Here is a 16,430-nt window from a genome sequence, read left to right as displayed (position 1 = left end):
ACGTATTAGGCAAGAAATCCGACAAATATCTCCAGAAGTGTTAGAAAATGTCAGGAACGAATTTTATTATCGTCTTGGGCTTTGCCAACAAGTAAATGGTGCTCATTTTGAGCATCTTATACATTAAACGCAACTTTTAATAATTTAATGGTTTTTTTTTTGTATTTCTCCTTTAGGTAATCACAAAAGTAAATAGGGCAATTTAATCAAGAAAAAGGGCTCTTTTCAATGAGAGTTTAAAAAAAGTGACTTTTCATTTGAAAAAAAAAAGTTGGGGTTAATTTGGACGGTAGGTGAAAAAATACAAAAACTGAAATGTGAAAAAAATAAACAAAAATCGACGGGTCTCAGGAATTTTGCGAGATAAATTTTGATAGTTTTAACTGAATTATTCCAGTTAATGTCACCACACTGTATAAAGTGAATGTGGTTGAGCAGCTTCCAGGAGATACCGAAGGCGGCTGGTATTTTGTAGTTTACTATGCTGACAAAATTCGGCATGACTCCAGTTTTGGTCGGTGGCCTATGTAAGCAGCAAAAAGATTTTTAACCAATATAATAAAAAGACGAAAGCTTAAGAAGCAGTTGGTTCAAATTCATGAATAGTTCCTAGGATAACTGCTAAAAAATCATATACATCATCATCTAGATAGACCAATTTACTTGCAGTGCAATCTTGATCACTTGTTGAAAATTAGATTTCTCTTTGGACAGTGATACTGCTTCTAATTACCTTTTGATATGTTTTAACAGTTTACTTGTTATCTTTTATCCTTCCTGCTGCTATTTTTATTTGATGACTGTTCCTTAATTTACGATTGTTGTAGTTTTTGATTTTTCCAAAAAGTTTGATTTCTTTTATCAATTTCCCTATTATTTGACATATCCAAGTAATTAGAGTGAAACCTTAAGAAGAATTTGGTCAAGGGTCAAGAACTTTAACAATGTAGAAATTCTTAAGGTAAAATGTATGAAAAGCAACCCTGACGGATTTTAGATATACAAACTTAGTATAGGGCATATAAAATGTAGACATACAAATGTATGTTAGGTTTAAACACAAAATGTTAATCATTAAACGATATTATATTAAAAATAGTCAATTTAGTCAAAGGACAAGCCAAAATGTCTTGCCGGTCTTATAAATGAACATTTTGATACTTGTGCTAGAAAAATATAGACTTACTTATCAGTTTCACAGCCTATAAGCCTTCTTGGGGCATATATAATAGTAAAAGATATTTTAATAAAAGAAATATTTAACGCTACAATGAGATAGATTACCCGGATCGCTCTGCTCCAAGCAGAGTACATACAATAAGAATAAATAATGAACATGCTTGTCTCTCAAGCATTATTTACCCTATTATAATATTTGTGGTAGAAGTGGCTCCTTCAGTAACGTGTTTCTGTCCCATTGGGCATCTTCAGACTGTCTGTATATACCACTCTGGATACTGTATATCACTTAAAGGTATTTGTAGTGGAATCTATCGGATACTTTAAGAACCTATCAAGGGGCTCTCACTCATTTACTTTTTATTCCTTGGCTGATATAACAATTGGCGATTTATGTTAATTTTTATACCGAAAATCCGCACTGCACGACAAGAGAGCATCAATGACAAGGGAGATTTGGCTTTATGTGTCATGCTTCATATTAGACATTAGACCAATGTATTTTTTTATGAATAAATTTTGACAACCGAGAAATATTTAGACACATTGAAACAGATTTTACCTGTTAAACGAAGGAGTACCATTAATCACCTATGTTTTTAGCACGAGCTTGCTGACAATGTTCAAAGGGTAAAGCGATTTCTATTTGAGGCATTCCAGGATTGTTAGATTTGAACTAGGAATCCAGTTAGGTGCCAAGAGAAAAAAATTATCGACGTCAAAAAATATAGGGTGTTCCATGTAAACCTTACAGCGAGTGAGCTGTGTCAGCGTCCTAAAAAGTAAAATTTGCTGTTTTCACTCTGTATCTCAGATGCAAAATAAGTTTACTTAATTCTGTTTGAATTTTTATTACTGCGAAAAAGTGGCACAGGGTTCCGAAAACGGCATTTTTGTCTTTAAAAATAACCGAGATATTAGCTGCATGATAGCAATTAGATCCAAAATGGCACATAGGGTACAGGATAATTAACATTCAAAGTTTTTGTGTTAAATGTATGTCCTATTTACTGCTCACAAGATTTTTATCAAAGAAGTTTCTGTGAATATATGTATGTACTGTATGTCTTAGATTTTGAAGTATAGGCGTGTAAAGTTGTATGAAAAAAATGTATTTTTATCGATAAATTTGACACTATTTGGTAATTTTAAAAATATTTTTCTGAAAATCATTTCGTACTTTCTATACATCAATAGCTATTTTTCGATACACGATATAAATTTTTATATTCATACGGACTTTAAATTGAATTATTTTCAGAAAGGAACTGGAATGCTGAATTGGGTTTTCTTGTAATAAGAAATAATTTTGAATTCTTAATTTCTTTTATAGAATATCTGGTCACTGAAAAAAAATAATGCGTTATCATTAACGTCATATATCTAAATCGTGAAAACAATGCCTTGTACTTTAATATCCATCACTTTGAGAGAAACTATTGCAATATCTACAGAAACACAAATATCTACAAAAACTTTGATTATATAGATATAGGCTAAAGCAAAAATTTCTATAGGAAAGTTGTATGACCGCCTGCAGGCGGCAGCCATAAGATCTCAGCAAACCAAGTCTCGATGGAATCAACTACACTGATTGAGAAGGTGTACAATCACAGCACCAAATGCCAAGAAAACTCAAAACACGAATTCATACTAGACCGAGCGGACTGGTATGTTGACTGAGACACAAAAATGAAACCAGAGAAAGTGGACATCCGAGTACATTCAGATGCCTCCAAAACCATTTTGGAATAGGAGCTGGAATATACTGCACTAACTCAAGGACAGAAAGATCTATCTGCCTTGGGAAACACTCATCAATTTTTTAGCTGAAAGTACATGCAATTGAAACCTGTGCAAGAATGATTAACGAAATGTAACTTGAAAACAGAACCATCAAAATCTACAGTGGCAGTCAGGCGGCTCTAAAAGCGATAGAATCCCCTACCTGTACATCTAGAGCAATATGAACTGCAAAAATAACCTCATACTGCTTGGGGAATGGAACAAAATTACCCTAACATGGATTCCGAGGCATGCTGGGCTTACAGGAAATGATTCAAACCAGCATTAGGCATTAAATACAATACGGCAAAACACACAATCTCAAACCTGGTGCATAGCAAAGCGCTACTGCGATGTAACAAGGAAGGTAACAGATACCATAAGGGAACTTAACAGGAAGCAACTAAAAGCCCTAATAGGAATGTATACTGGCCACTGCAGACTGCATCAAGACATGAATAGAATTGGTTTGGCGAAAGGCGTCGAATGCAGACTATGCATGGAGGAAGACGAGACTGCAGAGCACATCCTATGAAGATGTTTGGCACTAGAGAGAATCAGGCAGGCCATCTTCGGCAATGCCTTACCTAAGATGGAAGACATTAAGAATGGTTCTCCCAGTCAAATTATCGAACTCTTAAAGAGAGCGGACTTGATTGGGGAAGTATAAACACCTAGGAGTGAGCCACAATAGACCTAGGGTCGCAGCGGAGGTACAAAAAGTGCACTCACATCTAACCTAATCTGTATGATTGCCAAAAATCTATAATCTAAAAATATTTTTACATATAAGTCACAGAAGTTATTATAAACATTTGTTTTTCCAAATGGAAAGCCAGCCCTGTGTATTATTTCATAATATGATTTGCCACGAAGAAAGCTTTACGTTGATATAACATTTTTAAAATTTGCATGCCGCGTTGCAGGTAATTAATTTTTTTCTCCATTTTTTTTTTGCTCTTTAAAGGGTTTGTTAAAAATTTGTAAATGACTACGGATTGAACCTAGGCGAATTTCTTATCACTACGAATTTCTTATCACAGTTAGTCTAAGATACTGTTAAAGACTCGCAGTGATATTTTGCATTACAGAGGGTTTGTTAAAATTTTCGAAAAATTTATCCTAAATCTTTAAACGACAAAAGAAATCCCAAAAAAAATTACCTGGCAAAGTCGCATGCAAATTTTAAAAATGTCTTATAAAAGTAAAATTGTCCTCATGCCTAATAATTTTGTGAAAAATATTCGGGTCGTTCCATTAAAAAAAAACATATTTTATGATAATTTTTTATGATCCACCTATGTAAAAATGTAAAAATATTTTTAGTTTATATATTTTTGGCGACTCTACAACTTTACTATAGAACTTTTTGCTATATGCCCTATAGTTTAGATGCTACTTTTCCGTACGCCTTATTGGCGCACCCTGTAGCTATGATACTACTCACATTAACTGACAATGATTGAAAATTTACAATAAAAATAATTTCTTAAACTTTGAATATGAATTTTAGGTTGTATACATACTTCTACTGAACTTTGTTAAAAATATTAAACAGTTGAATTTTCCTAACTATTTAAAATGAACTTGTCTCGAGTACAGAGTTAACTTCATGAAGAATATTACTGCTATTTTCCTTTGTCATTTATATTCTATCCATTAACTAATAAGTTTTACTTTAAAATCTCTGATTTGTTATACAATACAGTTCATTGAGAAAAAGTTCCAAACAATATCAATGTTCAGGTTCAAGTAAATTACATGTTTTGCAAAAATTAAATAATATTTTACTTGTAGCTAATTCAAAAAATTTAAAGAGGCCTGGCAAAATGCTTTTTAGTGGTTTCTGAAATTCTAAATTTATATATTAATAATATAATTAATCATTTTAAATATAGAATTAATATTAATACTAATTTAAATATTAATTTTATCTTGAGGGAAACTCCATCTCCGTTTCCCTGAGGAGTCTTGTCAAATTTCGGTGGTTCTGAGCAGTTTTAACGAAAAGCGCCAAACCTAACCTTTCCTTTTGGGTTTTTGATATATTTATATAATCTTCTACTATTAGTTTGTATTTCAACTGAATCTGAACTTTTTGACTCTCTGAACGTTTTGATATTTTACTTATAAGAACGTACAAATAGAAACGAATAGAAAGCCTTTCTACATGTTTAAATTCAATTTTTGTTTCAGATAAGCATAAAGTGCCCCATCAAGTCTAATATTAGAAAGCTGCATTAAAAAAAATGTCTCAGAAAGTACTTAATAGAATTAAATAATTGTGATATCGGTTTAGGCTTTTTTAATAAATCTTTAGGATAATAAAAGCTTTGGGATATTCGGCATTGGCCCTAGGATTATAGGATTTAGTTAAATTAAAAATTATATTATGGAAGATTGCTTTAGATTTCCTCATATTGAGATGGTCCAGAGGTCATTAATTGTTTATTTTAAGAAAGATACTAAATTTTAATTATTGTTGGTTGTGTAAAATAAAACGAAGAAACGTAAGGTGGCATTGTAGACTGGTAACGTATTCTGTATACAATGCTAACATTCCTATGTTAATCGGTCATTTCAGAAAGAACATGGGTCACAAATTATAGCTTTGAGTAAATCACAAAAAACTGTTTTTTTATAACGCGGTAAAAGACATAAGAGGATTTCTGAAAATAAATGGAATGGCCACGTTGTAATGGCCACCATATACCAGTATACCGGTTTGTGGTCTCAAATCTTCTATTTTCTGCTAACGAAAGTAGACATCTTATTACAGTATTATGTCTTGAAGAAGTTCCACAGCAGTGAGCACACTTCAGACTTGATATAATCCATAAGAAATAATTAATTTGATTGAAGCCCTTTTGGGTTTCACCCTCCAGGTAGCTGCAAAACATCCCTTGATATTTGTGTATTTTGTGAATTTCAGAGATTTTCAGATTTCGGTAAGAAGTAAATAAAAAGACCCCTGCACAGAAATAAGTGAAAAATTTTGCATATAGTAAAATGTCAGGCCACGTAAAGTGGCATCTGTTTTGCATATCTCTGCAATTTCTCTATTGTCTTTTTCTTTAGATCATAAACAAACCTAGTCCCTGCTACTTGGCTAAAGGCCACAAGTTTTAAAGTCCTCGTTTTTTTTTGACGCAGGTGGCGGTGTTTGCGCTACTTGCATCATCGCCACCATGTCTACCAAAATAATTTCTTCAAAGTAGATGACATGCAACTAAAGGCTTAAGATACAGGAATGAGCGTTTTTCATGTAAGGGGATATGATCTGAGAAAAAAGGTTGTTTATATCGTGTCATCATTTACATGTAAGTCCGTTTGATATGTTGTATTCCTGTGGGTGCTTAAGTTTTGATAAATAAAATTCTTATATTTTATGATGCATAATAATATATTATTTTTATCAAAAGAACAAAACATAAACGTCTTACAACTTTGTTTTACATTATTTAACGACATAATTTTTTTAACATCTATTTCTTAACGTAAATGAATATCTATACATTTAAATCACTAATTATCACATTAAGAATTATTTGTAACCGCATTGGCAAATGTGTCCTATCGTCTCTAAGATTGGATTATTATAGAAAAGAGGAAAGTCTTTGGAATCTTTAGTCCAACGCCCTGACCCTTTAATAATATTAATATCAACCCCTTTACGATATGCTGCTAAAGTTCAGGCATGTCTCATACTATGTGCGGTGAATTTTTTAGTATCAATCCCACTATTATCCATTACTGTTTTAATTCAACGGTTCAAGATTTGAGACGAAGCCGATTTATAGGGTTTTTGAAGTTATAAAGGGTATTGAAATATTCCCCCGAACAGATGGGGTTATTTCTAAATAATTAATGTTTTAACAGAATACTAATGCTTCTTTTGGGAGAAGTATGTTTTTTTTTAGAAAACATGGTTGTTTATTTATACTATTAGTTGTGCTAATCTTGTCTGGTGCCTTTATATTTCATTTTTGCTCTGAATAATTTTTATATTATGGATATGAATAAGGGACATAATTTGCATTCTACGACCTGTACTTAAAGCCAATAATGTTACTCATTTGCAGGAAATGTCTTTAAGTGACAAATTTTCGTAACGGTAAAATGACTCCAGATAGATTATATTTTCAAAGATCAAGATCGTCCAAATATGGATGTCCCTGCAGAATTGCCACTATAACTGTAAGTCAAAATTTTCGTATTGTTTATCGGTTGATTTGGTGATCGAAGTTAAAATATTTCTTATGGCATCAGGGGCACTCCTCTGCGGCGGTAGGCTTCTTGCAGTGGTGTTGTCTATACATAGAACAATATTACAAAACAAGAAGAGAGATCTTTGAAAAAACATTTTGACCCCCCCTTTTCCGATCTTTCTTCAGAACCCCCCTTCGTTTTCCCCGAGGAAAGACTCGGGGTCAAGACCCCGAGTCTTTCCTCGGGGTTCAAAAACCTCTTGAATTCTGTTCTGGAAGTAAATTATGTAGCTTCTATATTTCTTTCATACTCTTCTAGTGAGTTTGCTAGAAGAAAAAAGATCAAGATAATTTGCTGACAAAAACCCTCGCTTTCTAAGATGAGTCACTATCGAGTAGGTAGTGAGATTTTTGGGTTTTAACATTTAGGTTAAATAGGAGATAGGCTTTTTTCTCTCTTTGAATACACGTTAACGCAAAATTTCGACACTGTTTGTACTCATTCTAGTCAGTCTGTAAACGACTTTGTTTAAATTTTTGCTCTGCAATATTCTCTGCTTCATAATCAGTTTTGAATTTTCCGTTAGCCATGGTGCCTTACACTTAGATACTTTTATGATTTTAATGGGGGCATGTTGATTAAAAGTGGTAAAACTATATTGGATTAAAAAGCTACCTTTCTATCAATATCATTTTCCCTTAAAAACTTATCCCAGTCATCTTTTTCCAAGTCTTTTATAAATTGTGATATTTCAAAATGTTTAAAATCTCTAATTTTTATTATATTGGGTTTCACGTTCGGTTTGAGGATGTTTAAAACAAAGCATGTTAGATGATGATCTGAAATATGGTTAGTAGCTAGAGTAGCGCAGGAAGTAACTAGATCCGGACAGCTTAGAAATATAGGATCATAAGTTTGCTAGTATTTTGTGTTATTCTAGTTAGCTCAGTTAAAATTTGATCCAGGTTACATGACTGAAGACAGCAAGTAATGTGGTTTCTGAGATTTAAAAAGTCTGAATTAAAATCACCTAGACATATGACTTCATCAAAACATGGGCAAATATAGGAGAACACATTATCGCAATCTACTATAAAACCATTCACATTTCTATCTCGAGGCCTATAAATTGCACCAACTGCCAAATTTTGCGATCCTATACTAGCTTTTGAGAACAGATGTTCTAGTTCTCCATCTAATTCAAAAAAAAAGAAATAGTTGCACATTGAAAATTACTCTTAACATAAGCAGCTATACCACCTCCCCTTCCAACTCTATCATGAAGAATAAAATTATAACCTTTAACTATGAGCGCTTCAGAATTATCACCTTTAGACAGCCAAGTTTCAGTAAGAAACATAATATCAAAATTATTTGTTTGATATAAATTTCGAAAGTCATTAAAATTAGTAAACACAGATCTAATATTTAAGTGCCCAATTTTCATGTTATATTATGTATGTACCTAATGTAATTGCTATACATTTTTAACAAAACAAAAAAAGCGTAATCCTACTACCTACAAAAAAACTCAATAAAAATACCCAATAATATTCAGTTAATTATTAAGTATTATTGGTTTATATAATTACTAATTTATATTGGTTAATTAGCTACAGTTCCTAAAGAAACAATAAGGACTAACATAATTAGTAGCGAATTTAAGTACCTTGTTCAGTTTAGTTTTTATTTTTTACAAGATTTTTTATATAGATCCTGTTGGGTGGAGATTCTATGAACTATATCCTTACACCTTACATACATATTACCATGCAGGACCCAAACACTTTTGTACGAAAACACTAACCGTACTGTCGAATAGTCGAAGTCGATCTTTTATGAGGTCTTCTTTTATTTGAATACCGGTCGATTTCAGGACTTTTCGTCTTTTTAAAACTGATACGCGGGCCTCGTCGGATGCGAACTGCACTAGTACTGCCGCTGGTTTATGGCTTTGGGATTTCGCAGCGATTCTGTAGCATTTTTTTATGGAGGTATTTAAGATATTTGCGTTCATCTTGTTATTAAACAGAAGAATAATTTTATCTCGTATGTTTTCATTTTCGCCAGATTTCATGCCAAAATTATGAACATTTTCATTACGCAGTGACTGTTCTTGGTCATCCAGTCGCCGGCCCAGCAATGCATTTTCCTTCTGCAGCTCAGAGATTTCCACCTTAACGTTATTGATTTCCTTTGCCTGAAGGCGCAATTGATTTTCAAACTTTTCTCCAACCATTATTGCAACCTTCGCAGCTACACCCTCAATAAACTTGTCGTTAAATACACTTACAATAACAGATTTTATTTCTCTGACGTCAGCACTTGTCAAAACCATTATGGCGGCAGATGTTGGCAAATCACTAGATAAAACTAGCAAAAACTCTACAAAAAATAACTAGCCACAAAATAATTACTGATGTTTTCTGTAGAAAAGGAGTTCCTGCTTCCTTCAAAGTACAATAACGATAATAAAACTCACTTTAAACTAGATTTTTTAGAGAAATTTAAAGAGAGAATTAGACTACGTTTTGCTAGTAATACGCCATCTACACTATCCTATAGGTATTAGGAAATATCCTCTTTTAGGTCAATGGTGGAAATATAACAATTTTTTGATATTAAATTTATTGCCACCTTTCTATCCTCTAGCTTAAAATGCTCGGTTTTAACAATTTTATTTAGATTTTTTAAGTTTAGAATAAATCTATGGTTTAGGGTATAGGAAAATATTTGAGCAAATTTACCTACCATTGTTTTTTCCGGTTCTCCTTCTGTCTCTGCTTTTTCCTTGGGTCTGACCAAAGCTTCCTCCTCTGCTGTCTGTCTCTTGCTTGAGTATTTAAGTGCCCATCCCACCGAGGCTGGAACCTCTGGCCGGAGGTGGTCTGCTTGGAAAATATCTTCCAAGGGGGTGGGCTCTTGAAGTTTCAATTATTCTTTTCAACAAGAACATAGCTATTTTTCTTCAAGGTCTTTGCTTGCTCGAGACGTTCAGAGAGGTTAGCCCTAATGAGCAGTTCGCTAATTGCGGCTTCATGTAAAATCTTTTTAAAATTTTTGCTTCAATCCCCACATCAAAATGAAAGTTTTCCTATGGACAAATTGACGTCATGTGATGAGTCGCTCAACTACTCAAGCAGTTCAGACTTTTTTTGATGGCAGAGAAGGGATCCATTTAATATCCTTGACAGAGCCTTATCAATTCCCACAATGGCTGCGCTCAGCTGCAATTGATTCTTCAAAATCTTGCCATCCCTCTGTGTGGCAGAATCGTTAATATTTAATTTAACTTCAGGCTTCAGTTCTGTCGTCTTTAATGGACGGCATTTAGCAGGCACTGGATATTTTTTCGCCAATGTTTTTACTTGCTTGTCAGGCAGTCCCTTACGAAGAATATTTCCCCATTGGTCTCCTACTATCGGGAAAAAATTCGTCGGTATTTGCCAGGAGGAAAGTCGATCCTCACCCAAAATTTTTGAGTCCAACGGATCCAAGTAAATTCCGCGGATTGGCTCAGTTTGACTTGTGGGTTATGGTTGTTTGACGGTATTTCGTCGAAAGACGGGTTTAAACGGGGAACTGGGCTACAAATGATATTTTAGGGCTATGATGCTCTGTTCCTGTACCTGTACCTGAGCTGTCGTGCTTTTTTTACGTTGTAAAGCTGCAGTGCGTAAAACGGCCTCTACAAACTATGGCGAATAAAACCTCTTAGGCCATAAGAATTTTCAGACTATTGTGTCAGGAAAACACGTTTTTTAGCTAATGTGCTCAAAATAATTATAATAACACTTTCGTGCCTGCCATCTTGATCAGGTGTCGCCGGCACTTTCTTGTTGGAAAGCATCGCTTCAAGAAACGAGAGATCGTCATCGTCGTCGCCCTCGAACTATCCTTGATCGACAGCCGTCTGTGGTAGTCGTGTATAACACTGCGCTGATTGGCACTTTCGCGTTGACACTTTTCTGTGTGTCATAAGTGTCAAAACACCGTGCCTGAATATTATGATACAACAGACAACACCGACACCCTATAGTAGCTGTTTTAGAGCAGAGATGGAAACACGCGTCGCCTTAAAACATGTCAGATGGTTAAGCGCTCAGAGTTGCGTCGAAACGCCGGTTTCGGTGACAATATGGTGAGCAGCAAAGACGTTGCCGTAATTAGTGATTTGTTAGAATGATTGTGGCCTGTATACAGTCACATTTTCACGTTATTTGGAAAACATAAAATATTTGGTAAGAAATAGGAACTCAATAAACAAAAAAACAAGATACATCAAAATATGCGAAAATGGCGAGAACTAGTATTAATAGTTGTTGTTCAAATTGTAACTTAAAAATATCACCTGAAATGTTTTCTTAGTTAGTAGCCTTTCCCGTTTTTCAGTCACTATCTGACCTGCTTTTGAAAATACCCTTTCGCTGATGACAGATGTAGCCGTAATACAAAGTCTTCATGATTTGGAATAATTTTGGATAAATGTGTTTTTTATGATGCCACCAGATCAAAGGATCTTGAAATTCACCCGAGCTATCCTTTAGGGGTAAAATGGGTTCATCTAAGTACTTATCTACTTCAATAATAGCAGATGCTTTTGGGTTACTAGGTTTTAGATGTTGTTGTATTTCCATATCAAAATCCTACCACAAACCTTCAAGAACGTTTTTCTTGCCAGATGCAAAATGTGTTCCTTGTTTACTTATATTTTCATTAATATTATTGGTATCACTTGCATTTTCTGAAATTTCATATAAACTGGTATTAGCTACCTTAGCATATAAAACATCTACTGCTTGTCTATACTTAATCTCATTTATAAACCCAAATTTCTTAAATCGGGGATCCAGAATGGTGGGTTGAGCTATTAAATGATTGAAACCGATTTTTTAGTTCTTGCTAAAGTTTGTTAATTGTGTTTTCAATCGCAGTCAAGCTGGCTTTTATTTTAATGCTATTTAAATGTCTTACTATCTGCTTGTAATAAAATATTGTAGTAGATGCACTAATATTTCTTTCTGCACCTATAGCGATTGTAACTAAATTAAATATTTCAAATATTGCTACGGCTTGTTCTGCTAAAATCAATTCATGATTTTCCAATTGTGTAATGGTTTCAAATTCATTATTTTGAGTTCGATGAGAAGAAGTACAATATTTAAAATAGCTAGTGTAGATATAATTGCATTTTTCATCTTTAAAAATCTATCCATCATATCATATGTGCTAATCCAGCGCGTCACGACATTGTTTTTTAATTTTAGCGCAGGTATGTCCATACACTCTGCTGAAGCTTTGAGTTGAGCACATGCATGGCAAGTTCGTCTAAAATAAGTAACGATTACTTTTATTTTATACACAACCTCTTTAATTTTAATTAAACCTGATTGAGCAACCAAGTTCAAGGAATGAGCAAAACACCTCAGTGCCTCCAGCCACCAAGGCGTACAGCTGCTTTCATATTCGCTGCATTGTCTGAAACAATAGCTGCTATTTTATTGGTTATTTTCCATTGATCTATTATTTCTTGAAGAAACGTTTTAATATTTTCAGCAGTGTGTCTTTCTGTATAGGGTCCTGTATAGGGCATCCTAATAAATCAGAAAGGTTTTCTTCTCTTCTTCTACAATGTAATGTGCAGTGACACTAAAAATACTGTCGTTTGATCGGGATGTCCATCCGTCAGTTGTGATGCAGATAACAAATGCTCTATCCACTCGCGCCTTTACCTTGTCAACGGTTTCATTGTAAAATCCAGGGATTAAGGAATATGAAACAGTTTTTCGCGTAGGAACCTTGTAACCAGGATTTAATAAGTATAGCAGACGTTTAAATTCTGTGTCTTCAACGATGCTAAAGGGATGGTACTTGTACTTTGTTATCATACTAATTAACTGCTTATCAATTTCTTTTTGTTTACATACTGACATGCGCATGTATAAAACAATTCGATTACTGTATCATGACACAATTGTGCTGACACACTGTGTTGATAAGGGCAGCTGTATCGGTGTTATTGTATTAACACCTGAAAATCTCGAGTGTTACACATGACTAGTCTGTGGGGCGAAAGAAGTCCAAAGAAGTCATTCCTGTTTCCTGCGTCGACAAAAAACGAGGATTTTAAAACTTATAGTCTTTAGTCAGGCAGCAGGGACTACGTTTGTTTATGATCTGAGGAAAAACCTAGGAATATAATAAAGCTAACTTTACCTCCTGGTTCTTTTGCAGGTATAACATTTCCTTTATAATTTTTATGTTCTTGCCCAGACAGTCTCGATTTCTTAATAATTTCTGACATATAAATTCCTTCCTTTTTTCCCTTTCTTTTTCCAACTTTTTCTTGATTGAGACCATTTATTGACGTGCCATTTATTGCAACAATCTTGAAAGTTTTATTTACAAATAATAATTCCGCGTAGAAACAACATCGACATTTTAACATTTAAGTTACATAAAAGACAACATTTTAACATCGATGTGATATTAAAATGCTATAGGTATTTATATAAGAAGCTGCAGTTTATTACAGTAGGACTAATGTTGTTTATGCTTGGATTAACGTTTAAGAAACGGCTTTGTAAATAAATTTGAATATTGTCAAAAATGGACTCATGTTGGTTCTGAAATGACTTGATTCATTTGTCACTCTTATGCAAAAATTATTGTGTGTGTCCTTTAAAAGAATTAGGAAATTAAGTCCTAATGGTGTGCCTTAAGAAGTCTATTTTCACGAACAAGAGTATTAAGAGTTAAGTAATATGAAAATGTTTATAACTGATTGTAATCAATGTTGCCAAGATAGAGAATTAACTAATTGTCAACATTGAAATGAGCTTTTCTACGACCACATTTGAGTATTTTTGAAAACTCTTTAGTTATTTAGAAATTAGAAAATGTTACATTTTACTCATGAACAATCAACTTAGACGCACACCGTTAAAAATACTCCTTAGTTGTCCAGAAAATAACGGATTATGTAAACTTATACGTAAACTTGCATAACTTTAGGTGCTCTTGGCAATAAACTATGTGTTCCACCTGATAATGTGACATAAGACGTTTTTGGAAAATGGTAAAACTATTTGATTATATTTGGCAATCTCAAATAGAGCTAAAGATTTAATTTTTTTAAATAATTTTAGTAATGTGCTGTTGCCGCATTTATGCTAAACTGATTTTTTGAAACCGTCGAATGTGTCATCCACCGTGGAACACCCTGTATATTGTAACAGCTGTATACAATTTTAATATTGTTTTTATTTATTTTTATTCCTCTCAAATTTTACGTATTTTTACTAACAAAGGTCATATTGACACTTTATTTACAGAAAATTAAATAAATTTATTGGCATATAAGTAGTTGTATATTCCCGGAACAATTCACTGTGGTCGTAGGAGAGATAGTGTAAATAACTCGTGCGAAAGCGAATTTTTCACACTGCTGTGAAATTTCACTTTCTCTAAACTTTATATTTATTATGCTGTTACCTGTAATGGCTAATGGCTATTGTATACGCATAAACGTTGATCTACACAAAGTTTCTTGAATATATAGATGTTTTAACATTGTAAGGTTTTTTTTGTTGGAATTTTATTTTTTTGCAGCGGAATTATCATTAAATACTACATACAGGAGTTTAGAAGCAATATAGGGTTATCTAGTAACTACTAGAGCAAACACAAAAGAGTTTTATGAGCTTTACTCAGAACTAACTTTAAGTAAAGAAATTTAATCGATGTCAGTAGATATAACAATTAAAATAAAAAAGTTTTGCTATGCAATATTACAATTTTATGATTTTTATGCTTTTTAGAAACCTTAGAAAGTTTTAAAGCAGAAACAGCCTTAAGTGTGCATTAGATCATTAAATCTCGTTTCAGATGGACGCGTATGGTATGCGTGACGTCGAGTATTATAATTCAAATGTAAGTTTTCACATGGACGCGTAGAGCGTATGGCTGTGAGCGCGCGTTTATTCTTGCGCGCGGGAGTTGACACTGCCCGTGCGCCCCGCGTAGGAACGCGAGGCTCAAATTGCTCGGATTCAATCAGTTGCTTTCAGACGGTACGACGCGTACTGTCTTTTATCTGTGTTCATAGCTGCCGATACCGACAAATATTTCGTTTCTGGAAAACAGAAAATGGCTCATAATAATATGGATACTGAACTTCTTATTGGAGAAGTCGAAAAGAGACCTAATTTGTGGGATGTTTCAAACGAAGGGTACAAAAACACAGACCTAAGGCAAAAATCTTAGGAAGATATAGGAACAAGTTTAATTGATGGTTTCAATAACTTATCACAGGCAGAAAAAACAGATAAAACAGATATGTAAGTATACAATATTTTTATTAACATAGCTTCTGGTATTCAAATACAAAAACTTATACGCTCAGATTTAATGTATTTTACTATCTTGCCAAGAAACCTTTCCATCACCTATGAAATAATTAGCAAACACGTCTCTAACTGTATTGCTAATAACAGGATTTTGAGATAATACTGGTTGTGCAGTATCCAGAAATCCGTTCACTGTTAATGTATCTTCAAATTTAAAACCGTCTCTTAATCGAACCACATTGTGTAAAATACAACAAGCCTTTACTATTTTCACCGCAAGAGAAACTTTAACGTTTAGTGGCCTGTGAAATATTCTCCACTTATTTGAAAGTATTTCAAATGAGCATTCGATATACCTTCTAGCACGGGTTAATCTATAGTTGAATATTTTTTTTTTATAATTAAGATTCTTTCTTGCATATGGACGTAATAATTGTTTTGTTAACGGAAAGGCTTCATCACCTACTATAATGTATGGCAATTTAGTGTCGTCAGAACCAGGTAATGATTTTCCACTAGGAATATTTAAAGAATTATCGTTAAGTTTTTTCATGAAAGATCCACTTTTGAATACTGTCGAATCCGAAAACTTGCCATATGCCCCAACATCAATAAAAGTAAAACAATAGTTTGCATCACAAATTGCCAACAAAAGAATAGAAAAAAAGTGTTTGTAATTGAAACACAGCGACCCACTTTTTATTGGCTTGATTATTCTTACATGCTTCCCATCAACGGCTCCGATGCAATTGGGAAAATTGGCACGTATTTCAAACTCCATAGACATCTCCTCCCATTTTTCTTCAGATGGCATTCCCATAAACTCGTTTTTCAGTTGTTTCCAGATAACAGTACAAACTTCATTAACAATTGTACTTATGGTTGATATACCCAGTCTATATGAATAGT

At 33.6% G+C, this 16,430-nt stretch overlaps 1 protein-coding gene across 1 annotated transcript in view; it reads left to right on the top strand.

Moving 5' to 3' along the window:
• Positions 1-14,747, top strand: part of LOC126750503 (beta-1,3-galactosyltransferase 1-like) — a 49,644-nt gene extending 34,897 nt beyond the window's left edge. The window contains exon 6 of the mRNA XM_050460136.1: positions 5,161-14,747. The gene's annotated coding sequence lies outside the window, so the exon portion shown is untranslated. The remainder of the gene's footprint in view (positions 1-5,160) is intronic.
• Positions 14,748-16,430: the final 1,683 nt, after the last annotated feature.

Source organism: Anthonomus grandis, chromosome 2 (genome assembly GCF_022605725.1).
Source record: "Anthonomus grandis grandis chromosome 2, icAntGran1.3, whole genome shotgun sequence".
In the NCBI taxonomy this organism is placed as follows: Eukaryota; Metazoa; Arthropoda; class Insecta; order Coleoptera; family Curculionidae; genus Anthonomus; species Anthonomus grandis.
The sequence above is the reverse complement of the archived record's forward strand: the minus strand, read 5'-3'. Positions and strand labels throughout refer to the sequence as shown.